The sequence below is a fragment of the Condylura cristata genome, unplaced genomic scaffold, assembly GCF_000260355.1.
Source record: "Condylura cristata isolate star-nosed mole 26May11 unplaced genomic scaffold, ConCri1.0 scaffold00024, whole genome shotgun sequence".
NCBI lineage: Eukaryota > Metazoa > Chordata > Mammalia > Eulipotyphla > Talpidae > Condylura > Condylura cristata.
In genome coordinates, this window is record NW_004567125.1 from 1,328,072 (window position 1) to 1,339,663 (window position 11,592).

The 11,592-nt window shown below is 47.1% G+C and overlaps 1 protein-coding gene across 1 annotated transcript in view; it reads right to left on the reverse strand.

Annotated features, from left to right (window-relative positions):
* POR (P450 (cytochrome) oxidoreductase) overlaps positions 1 to 9,511 on the reverse strand; it is a 48,937-nt gene extending 39,426 nt beyond the window's left edge. Inside the window, exon 1 of the mRNA XM_004688279.2 lies at positions 9,442 to 9,511. The gene's annotated coding sequence lies outside the window, so the exon portion shown is untranslated. The remainder of the gene's footprint in view (positions 1 to 9,441) is intronic.
* Positions 9,512 to 11,592: the final 2,081 nt, after the last annotated feature.

Sequence of the window (11,592 nt, forward strand, 5' to 3'; positions counted from 1 at the left end):
CCACCAGGGAAGCCCCACACTATGGACTGTGGAATTCTTGCCAGAAATGCACAAATAGTCCTGTATAAAAAGTTTTATTGCACGAAAGCCCCACTTTCATTTACAGATTATCTATGGGCACTTTCTCATTATGACAACAGATTTGGTGGTTGTGACAGAGAAGTTATAACTCACAAAGCCTGAAGTATTTACTATCTGGTCCTCCACAGAAAGTTTGCTGAGCACCATGAGTTAATGATACTTTACCAAATTTATGTTAGTTTCTTGTTCTTGACAATGGCATGACAATTATATAAAATACTAACATCGGGGAAAGATGCATGAAAAGCGTAAGAAAACTCTGTCCCAATTTCACAACTGCCCTGCAAGTCAAAAACTGGTCAGATTGATAAAGTCAGGAGTAAACCTGCCAGGAGTGCTCCCATCACAGGCCCCTCACGGGCTTCCCTACACGCTACAACATCGCCGCCTGCTTTCGCTTCACTCTTCTCCCTCCTGCAAGGGTCTTCCCTTTTTTGTCTGTGGTCCTCAGAGCCATGTGCTCCGGGTCTGTTACCTTGAGTACCGTTTCCTACTGAGTCTTCACTCTTCGCTCAGTCATGCCTTGAGTATCCTCTGCCTCACATCACAGTTACTTCCACGTCCCGCTTTCTCAACTGATCACAAACTCCTGAAGAGCAAGAATTATGTCTTACTCACCTTTGTGCTTCTCTAGCAAGTGCTGAATAAATGTCTGCCGACCTGGGATCCCCACAAACTCCAAGGGACAAAGGTTAGTGCCCTTGGTTCTCCAAGTACAAGCACCGGGAAGTTGCAGGCGAGAGAAGGGCCGTCGCTGGTCTGGTCAGCATGCTCGGTATACAGAGGGGCTGACATTACTCAATACCTACTGTGTGCCAAACACCAAGCCAGCAGCGTCACACAAGCCCTTTCTTTTGATTAAGTAAACCTAGTTAAACAAATACATTTCATTCATTTTACAGGCACATATTCAAAGAAGAAAGGGCCGCCCGTACTACCAAAGGTCTCCCAGTCTGCAACTCAAAGAGGAAGATTTAAGGGCCCTCTGTCACTTCTTACTGCAACCCTAGTGATCATTTGCTACCCACAAGCATGACTGGGGGTGTCCCACACTGGCCCCCAGTTGCTATTAGGCTACCCTCAGTCATCCCAGATCCAGCCATAGCAGGCTGTGCCATTCAGCAAAAGTGAGTTTGGCGAGGGCAGCAAGCTAGTCGCGTAGGCTGCTCTGGGAGGCTGCTCTGGGAGGCAGCTCCACACACGCAGCAGGGCGCAGGCAGTGCCCAGGAGTCACATGACTACGACAGAGCATGGCCTGTCAGAGACCAGGCCTCCATTTCCTGAAGCCAGAGTCTACTGCGAGGGCAGGCCTGCTGTCTTGGAGCTGAAGCTTCAGATGGCACTGTACTGACACCCCCAGCTTCGTCTGCATACACCTCGATGTCAGGCCATCGCCACATGTGACACCGTCAAGCCACAAAGGCTGGCGTCCATCACATGTGTATTGAGCACTGACTGTTGGTAATCTCCGTGACCCATGTCTGGGTTCATACTATACTTCCAACTCGTAGGGTTTGGGGAATAGGGTTACTAACTCACAAGTGAACAAGTCAGTAATCTGACTCCACAGTGACAGAAGACTCTGGTGTGTTCATAAAAACATCCATAACTACTGCACCATTTATAAGACTATCCATCAGCACTAAATCATTTGCTCAAGGGAGTTTTTTATTGCCCTAACCATACTGCCTTAGGAAGCTGACAACTGATGTCAGAGTCAGTTTATCAAAACTTCCTTAGAATGAGATAAAGTCACCAACAGAAGTCACCTCACTGGATGACCTGAGTTCATTTTGTAGTCAGCATCTTGGGTGTACCACCAGGTGAGGCACTGCTCAAGACCCAGAGGCCAGTGTCTGGCTGTGGTGCTCTCCAAATGCCTGAGAAAGCAGAGGTCACTCCCACTGACTCAAGGGACCCAATAAAAAGGCCCAGGAGTCTCCCTGATAAGTTGATCTGCTTTCTGTTTCAATGATATTGCCTGTGCAACCATCCCTCTTTGTCCCTGTCTGCTAGGAAGCGCTGAGCTGGGCTATGTGTTACACAAGAGCTTCCCTTGCTGGTCTTTCACTATAATTACCTGTCCCCCAGGATTCTTCTCTTAAATATTGGGGTCTCAGCTTTTAGTCCTTTCATGGTTTGTCTAAGGACAATGTGAGCTGAGCCACGAAAGAACATTCACCTTATAGGTAGACAGACTTTGGTCCCAACTCCAGATATGCTACCTACACACTACAGAGCTCTGGAAATATTACTTAAACCTCAGTCTCAGCCAAGGCACCCTCACAATGTTACAAAGGTCAGCTGAAGCATAAAATACCCAGCTTGAGACCTGCATACGAGACACTCAAAGGTGAGACTAGACTCTACCCTTTTATTTATTTCATAAGAATTTTGTAAACAGGTCCCTCCTGGTGGCGCAGCGGGTTAAAGCACAGCACTAAGAAGCTTAAGCCACTTCAGCAAGAGTTCGATCCCCGCCTGCTCCGGAGGAGATCCACATGGCATGGCAGACCTCTCCTGACCCGCCCGCTGCTCCCCTCAGCAGTGTACTTCGTCGATCTGCCTGTTCTGCTCCTCACTCTGTCTCTGGTGAAGCTTCTCACCGTCTCTGAGCCTCTGGCCTATTACCCCAGGTCTGTATGTACAAATAAATAAATCTTTAAAAAAAAAAAAAGAATTTTGTAAACAAACAAATTTATTCATGCTTTTGGCATCTAGGTAATAGATCTGGAAATATCTAGAAAGACACAAAATACTATGGGGGAGCACCCATTTTCTCTTTTTCAATTACAAAATTGTTAAGTATTGAATAAGCTATCAATTGCAGAAAGAACCTGAAACATTTAAAATTTCACACCTAAATAGAAAACTTAAAACCATTTTAAAAATTCATATTATACCTTAGAATAATCTGCAAAAACGCAGCTCACACCCAATATTGACAACTGGGCCTCATCAACAGGCAGGAGAAAGCTTTAGCAGGGCACTTGGGAGAAAAAAGCCAAAACATTCGCTCATCATTTATTCCCCCATTTACCAGTTAGCAGTGGCTGAGCGACCGCCTCTCACCTGGCACTGCTCGACTCATGGGCTTACACCTGTGGTAACAATGGGGCGGTACCTGTCCTCACTGCATTCAGCCCACACTTAAGTACACACTTAAGTATCCTTTTGGAAGCAGACACAGAGATGGAGAAAAAATGAACTAACAAACGAAAACACCCACTAAGCAGTAAAACCATGACAGCAACTGTCTGTGCTTTAAGATCAAACTGGCAACGGTACCACGGACAGATCTTGAGACCTGGGGGGCAGGAGCAGGGAGGATTTATGGACTCCATGGACTCGGGAAGCCAACTAGGAGGACAGAGCAGCAAGAAATGACAGGGGTCCAAGGACTGAGATCTGACAGGTCTGCACAGTGGGGGAGAGCCGGGATGAGGCTGAGAAGGGAAAGATGTCTTTTGAACTTACAACCGGGAAGATGGCGAGGCCACCAGCAGCAATACAAACTTTGCCAGTAGAGGCTTCAAGTGGGTGTGATGGTATTTTTCAACCCTGTTGTCATGCTAAATGACCTTTTAGAGTTTGCAAATCTTATTACATAAAGGACTGGGTCCAACATGTTCAAGGAACACTGTGTGGTTCTTAAACAATTGCAAACCAACAAACACTTCACCAGACCACAAATCCCTGATGAAGCCTGGAAGGTGTCCCAACTGAACCCCACCCCTGAAAGAAACTGTGCACAATTGGCTAATACAGTCTGTGTATTCCAGAACTGCCATCCCTGTTTGCAGTGTTGAAACCGACCCCAAATGACTTACCAAGTCAACACATCTGGGTCAGAGAAGGTAAGCACAAGTTCATGTGTCCTACCAGCCCTCAAACCCTGGTAAAGACACAGCCTACCCAATGCAAAGATGATCTCAGGCCTGCCAGGAGAGAAGCAGCACAGGTTACAGTGCTCTTACATAAGCATCAAAGGAAGAGATGAAGTGGAAGGCTGGGCATGGCAAGTGGGGTGGCGTAGGCAAGGTCACAGGGAAGGGTACAGAATGTAAAACTCAGGAAGATTTGAAAATGACTAAACATAACTTGTAAATTTCCCCCGGAAATAAATTATGTAAGTGCCACATCAGAGGGCACACCACAGAGTCCCACCTTCCTACCCATACAACCAGGTGGACCAATGTCAATCTGTTCCATTGTATCCTACTCCTGAAGGGTGTCTCATAGAGTCCAATTCTCTGAGAACCAGCCCCCAGCCCAGGGTTTGGCCCAGTGGATTCTGGTTTAGTCTTGAAACTGATGAAGGGAAGCACACGTACAATTCTTTCAGCTGTGGACAAATGTGTCACCCTTTGGCACTCCAATTAAGTCCCTCCATTTCCCCTAACCTGCCACCTCTTTGTGAGTGAAATAAATTGATAATCACATCCACAAGCCACCGGGAAGCAGAGCAAGGCCCCCAGGTTTTTGGCCACAACATACCCAAGTTAATCAAGGTAGCAAACAAACCAGCACTGGGCATGAGAGGCTGATGAATTTGGCTCCAAATGGCCCCAACAACAGGCGCCAGCAGCCTATGAAGAGCCAATCTACCGTGGGAATCTTCCGCCTCATTCACTCTGTCTCCACCTCGCCCCCACACTTACACTTCCCAACAGGTACACGACTAACGTAAACACCTCACGTGGGGAGAGGGTTGGGGAAGAAAACATATTGAAGACGTAGAGCCCTAAAACTGTCTGCTTATAGATTTAGGCATAGGAAGATTCCCACCTGATGAATTCACCCAGAGAGAAAACACTAGGTAGGAAGAAAGGGTGAAAGAAAACCCATTATAAGCAAACTGTTCTGCTTTCATCACTATCATGTTAAGATTTCCCATCACTCAGCATGGCTCAAAGCCCCCCAACCACAGAGGGTACATGCCTTGGTGGGCTCAGTGAATTTTTACCTACTTTCCAGGACTCAACCACAATGTCACCTCTTCTGGGGGGTCTTGTGCGCCCCCCTTTCCCCAGGATGGTAGCTCCTTGTGGGTGCTTCCCGGCACAGACTGGTCAGCACCAAGGATAAGAGCCACTGATGCAGTCTCTAGAGTGAGTTCTAGGGGCTCTGTCACAAATGTCCACCTTTCTGTTTCTGCCTCTGCCCACCAGAGACCTCAAGTATCTGCACCTGGCCCCAAACACAGAAGCTTAGATCCTGAGGACCAAACATGTATTTTTTTAAAGTGTTATTCCACAAGGAGGGAAAGCTTGCCAAGAACAGGGAGAATTAGCAGCCAAAAATGAAACACATTGAGTGTTCCAGGAGGGGGTGGAGCAGGGATTCTTTCCTCCACTTGATGAAGTAGGGCCTGGCACCAGCCTATGGGTCGGTAAGCTACCTCTGACCTAGAAGCTTCTCCCCACCTGCCTGATGAGTCTAAACTTTAATCAAGTAAATATGAAAAATAACGACACAAAGAAAACAAGTTTTGTTCTCTAGCCTATATAACAATAGTAAAACAATAATAATAGAACTGGCTTCATCTATCTCTAGAATATGCATTTCACTTATATTTCTTACACCATATAATGAAACATATCAGGAGACCTGTAGACAGATATACTTGTTTGTGCTTTGTGATACTTGAACCCAGGCGGAATAATCACATCATTATTCAGCAATTATATCTATTAGAAGACTTCCCTTCTTCCAAAAAAAACAATCCCGACAGCTAAAAAATGAGATTAACACCACACAAAAGGAGGAGGAGTGAGCCTCTGGAATGAGGTGGTTCTGAGTTAGATCTCAGTTTCATTCTCAGAGCCTTGAACAAGGAATTTTATCTCTGAGATGGCCTCCCCAGCTGTGAAGTAGACATGGAAATGCCAGCCTTCTGGGGGTCGTCAAAAGAACTTTAAAAATATCAATGGATAATTCATGTATACACACGTGTATCCATAATACAAAATTAGCAGAGTCTGGCATAAGCTCTCCTGAAATAAAAGCATCCCTGCAGCCAACAGTTAATCTTCACAATTGATTGTAGAATTCTGAATTAAAAAATGCATCTATGTAGGTGGGAGTGAAACAAGATAGCATTTTTTGGAGGGTAGTTTTGCAATGTCTACTGGCATTTAATCACACCATTTACACACACACCCTCTGCATTTCTCTCCATAGAGAAAATATCTCAGTGCAAGGATCCTCTGAGGGATGTTCACTGTCTATGTTGGCTATTTCTGTGAATACACAAATGTAGTCTTTTTGTACTAATAAGTACTTCATATTTTTATAAACTTCATGTTTTTATAATTTTGGTGAAAGCAGGAATTTCTCCATCTTTCTTTTCTTTTTTTTTTGCTTCTGATAAATGAATCTGACCTATAAGAAAGAGCTAAATCCCAAATTATTTATCATTCTTCGATAAACCATGTATGCTGCCTCAGCCTCTCTCCCTCTTCTCTGCCCCCGTAGAAGACCCCGATCCATGAGGATTGTCTATTTCTTCACTGCTGTATTCCTGACACCTCATACAGTGTCTGATACATAGCAAATCCTCAATATCTGTTAAGAAAATACATCTAAAAGCCCGCAAGCATTGTTTCAGATCTGCCACTTCTAAGAATTCATTATGCACAAATGTTTGCCCAATTGCACAAAGATAAAAAGGTAAGACGACTCACTGTAGCAGAATTCCTAATGGCAAAAAATGACAAACAGCATAATTGTTTTCAATAATACTGGTTACTGAAAGAGTCATTTTTTAAAAAGTGAGCCTCAGAAAGAGAATGAGGTAGCTCCTGACATGGAAAGCAAGCCTCCAAAAGGCGTAAGTAGTGTCGCCTTAGTTTTGTGTTTAAAGTTTTGGCAGTTAAAACTTTGTTGTTTAGGGCCCTCCCTGGTGGCGCAGCGGGTTAAAGCACAGCACTAGGAATCGAAAGCCACTTCCGCATGAGTTCGATCCCTGCCTGCCCCAGAGGTGACCACATGGCGCGGCAGACCTTGTCAGTCTGCCTGTTCTGCTCCCCTCTCTGTCTCTGGTGAATCCTCTCACCCCCTGCACCTCTGGCCTGCACCCCAGTTCTGTATGCATAAATAAGTAAATAAATCTTTAAAAAAATTTTTTTTGTTGTTTAAGTGAAAAAAAATTATTTGTGAAGAAAAATGCCAATGGAGATTTTTTGGTCTCAATGTCAGGTTCTAAGGAATGTTCACTGCCTCTGTTGTGTATTTCTTTAAGTTTAACAATATCACTTAATATATTTATAAGGAGAATACATTTTTATTAAAGAGTTACTTCTCCATTTCCTTCTGATTTTAGTATTTAAAAGAAGGTGACATATAACAAATTGAGCTGTAGCGCACTAACAGAGAGGCCTGCAGGCTGGGGTGCTTTGGCAAAGGGCAGACAGCACTAGTGCCACACTGGAACTCAGGTTCCCTGGTCCCCCACTCAGTGTTCTGCTCCTTCCTAAAGCACAGGAAGCAGAGACTAGCACAGGAGCAACTGGGCTCTCTGGAACCATGAACGGTGCTAGCACTTACAGAAGTTTTACATCAAGAAAAAAAAAGTTTGCTTAAAATCGAAATCCTTAAATAGCTTGAAATGTTCCAGAGTTTAATAAGTGTTCTGATTTGCCAAATGGTTCTGATATCAAATAGCCTATTTCCTAAATACACATGGACTTGTTTGACTCAGATTCTGATTTGCAAGGGGTTAAGGCAGGATCAACCCAAAGTCATTGGCAAGTTCTAAAATTTCAGGTTTGTCAAGCACCGGCACCTAAGCAGAACTCACACTGCCAAGGAGTATTCACCTGCCTTATTCGTGTTGCCTGCATTCAATAATGCTACTTCCATCCCTAGAGTTCCCTTCGTCTCAGTGGAGGCTGGCCTATCTGTTAATGTTTCCAATGTGAGAAACGAAGAATTTTAAAGGTAAGATCAATCCTAAGTCTTCACAACACAACTGGGAGCTAACATGTTATTCTCTGAAATGCCGATGTTTTGGGACACAAAGGCAATGATTAAGCTATCTGCCCAGCGGAACAGTTACTGGTATGGAATGAAAGCCTGCAGGAAAAGCACGGCAAATCCACCAAGCAACGACTCTCTCAAAAGGAGGGTAAGAATGCCTTAGAGAAACACAAAATTGAGCAAGTGATCTCTCTGGGTTCACTGCTTTACTAACTGGGGTTTTAGGACTTTTTCCTGGATCAAGCCAATCCCACCGTCACCCAAAGGGCACCTGTAGAGGTAGAACTTAGGAATGGATAAAGAATCAATGCCTTTTGCAAAACAAGCGTCTGAGGAATAAGCACTGTATAAGGGGCACTAACCAGAAGTTAGCAATTCCTTGGCTTAAGGAACAGTTCTTAATGTCTCCAAGACCCTCTCATTTGATCTTCAGCACCTCAATCCTGGGGTGGGGGCTAAGCAGTAGAAGGCTGGACTGGGTTACTCTGTTACTGAGGATTAAACAGTCTCAAGAAGTTTAAGGTTTAAACCCACTCCAGGTTATTCTCTAGCCTGGTCAAGCTGAGAGGGAAAGTTGCATTTATGGGTCTCAGAGAGGAGGCAGCTACATTCTTTGAATTGACTCCAAACTCCTAAGCATTGGTCATCAGCTTACACAAGGAGGATGCCTTGAGAAATGAAAAGCAAAAAGTCGAGGTCAAGTTTCCTGAAGTTCCCCTCCGCCCAGAAGACCTCGACCTCTCACCCAATGCACCCAGTTCAGCAAACCCGGTAAAGGTCAGTCCGAGAAGCACCAACGCACCTGCCCTCAAGGGTCACTGTCCCTAGAGATGCCACCGCTAGCCAGCACGCTGAGATTCCCACAAGCGACCAGCCGCTGGCTCCCGAGCCCACCGTAGGCTGCAGGGTCAGATGCGGGTCTCACTCCCACTCACCGAGCGCCTCCTACGTGAGCCACTCCAATAACTGCTGGCTCCTGAGCCCATTTGGCAGACGGGGAAACTGAGGCTCCGGCAGTAAGAGTGGCTTAGCCAGAGGGTGATGGTGCAGGGACGGGAGCCCAGAACCCTCTGACGCCGAGACCGCGCCCTTGGACAAAGGCAGTTCGGACGCCCTCAGCAGAGAAAACCACGACCCTCAAGCTGCCGCGAGAGGTCAGCTCGCGGGGAATGGGCCATCTCGGCAAGGGCCGAGGTGGGCGCCGCGTTGACTGCGAGAGCATCGGGTGAGGCACGCAGCTGCCCGGCCCGAGAGCCCGCCCCAGCACCGAAAGCTCGGGCGGCCGCGAGGGCCAGAGGGCGCCAGGCGCCGGCGTCTCGGCACCCCAAGCCCCGGCGCCCCCACCTCCACAACCCCACAGTCGCGACCGCGCGCACTCACCGCGGGGCTGCAGGACACCTCTCCCGGCACCTGAGCAGGACGCAGGCCCAAACCCCTGAGGCGCTACCACCGTTCGCGCCGGGCGCAGGGGTGGGGGCGTGGCCGCAGCGGCACCACCCCGGCCGGCCGGGCGGCGCGCGCGCTCCCCGGGTCACGGCTCCCCCTGCGAATCTGCGCTCTTGGTTCGGCCCGGATGGCCACGCCCCCTGTGCGTCCCGGCCGGGCAGCCCGGCCGAGGAGCCCGGCACGTCGTTCCGGGACCCGCTGGAATGCCGGAGCGGGCGGCTGCTGCTCCTCCCGCCCTCTGCCCTTCCCGGACTGCCCACCCTCCCGCGGGCGCCTCGGGGCGGTGCACGTGCGCCACGCCGCCTGGACGCCCGCGGCCGGCCGCTCGCCTTTGCGGTAGCTTCTCTTCTAAGAACGCCCTGAGTTCTCTCCTCTGACAATGGCGAGGCTGCAAGCACTGATGATCCGTGCAGGACTCGGCTTGGGTGGGGGCGAGATGGGACCTGGAGACAGCTAGGGCTGGATCGGAGAGGCGGGGAGGGGTCGGAGTGCGCCATGGGTTCGAAAGTCTGGCTCCCCCAGTCGGTGCTAAGACTCCCACCTCTGCCCGCTGCCGTGGCTCCCGAGTGTAGGGTGCTGAGGGTTGCTGATGTAACCCATGAAGGGCTTAGCTCAGGGAGCTAGTAAGTGTTTGCAAATGTAAGCTTTGCCACTGTTGTATGGGCGCTGTGGAGAATTCAGCTGGAACAGTGGGCAACTCTTTTCTCTCGAGTCTGTTTTCCATCTTTAGAGCCCGGGTCCAACCAAACCACCTTCAAGCCATTTGAAAATAGTAAAATCCTAGCTAGAGGCTTTATGCCCAGTTTTAGGCCTCCTGAGTCCAGGAACCAGTCTGATCCAGATATTGAACTAATCCGGCCAACAGGTTTGAAGAATGCAGTCGCCCTCAGTGTGAGGCATACGTCTAAATGAACGCAGGTGTAAATCTGACACGGAGCCCTGGAAAGAGCAGTAGGGAAATATATCACCAGATCGGGCTCCCGTCCACATTTTCATGCTTTTTGAACATTTCTCTTGGTATCCCAGTGAAGCTTTAACCTTTGAATCCTTGCCTGTGCTTGTGTGTAACCTGAACTGACTAACACGGAGTTCTCTCAGTTAATAATAACCTCATGAAGATAGGAAAAGGCATCTTACCTCTTTAGCATTTCTCCAGTGAGCCAATTTACATTTCTATGGATTCTCTCTTCTGGGTCCCCAGCTCCACCCCTTCTCTTTCCAGCCACCCTGTCCTAGTTCAGGCATACCTGGGTTCACCTTTCACATGAGTGATCTCATTAGGTCGTGTCACCTGCAGTTTCTTCTACACCCACTAATCAGGGAAACTTCCTCCGATACTTGCTCTGCTTGCTGCCCTACCTCTGTCCCTTTATGCTTCCCTCTCAAAACACACTCCCACTAGCCAGCTGGGGGAAAAATAAGTAGGTTGGATACACACTGCACACCTTATGCTAATATAAAATCCTGAAAGATAAAGGACCTAAATTATTGTTTTGAAAAGAGAGAAGAAAAAGAAACCCCATAAATCCTAGAAGAAGCTGTGAAGATTTTGTGTTAACCTCCAAGTTTCTGAATTATGACACAAAAATCAAAACTTCATATGTCACAGAGAGCTACAAAGTCAAAGGACAAATGGCAAACTAGAAAGAAATATTTGCAGTTATTAATAGTTTCCCTAATAAAGAGCCCCAACTCATTAATGAGGAAAAAGACTAATGAATATAAATGAACAAAAGCAATGGAAACATCTGTTCCCAGAAAAGAACCTAAGTGACTCTTAACCATATAAAAAATTTTCAAGCCTCTACATAAAGAATGCAAATTAAAACTTGGCAGAGATACCATTTTTCACCTATAATGATGTCAAAATCCCACAGTTTGATGCCAGTTTGGTGAAGCTGGGTGGACATAGGCACTATCATTTTCTATTGCTCCATCCCTACACCAAAACATCCAGCTGTAAACAACAAAAGAAGCATCCACACATGAGGGGTGACGCCGTCCTGAATTCACAACATTTTGTAAGCAAATGATAATAAAATTTGACTTAAAAAAAAAAAACAAGCTTTCTAGGTTGCTCACAAT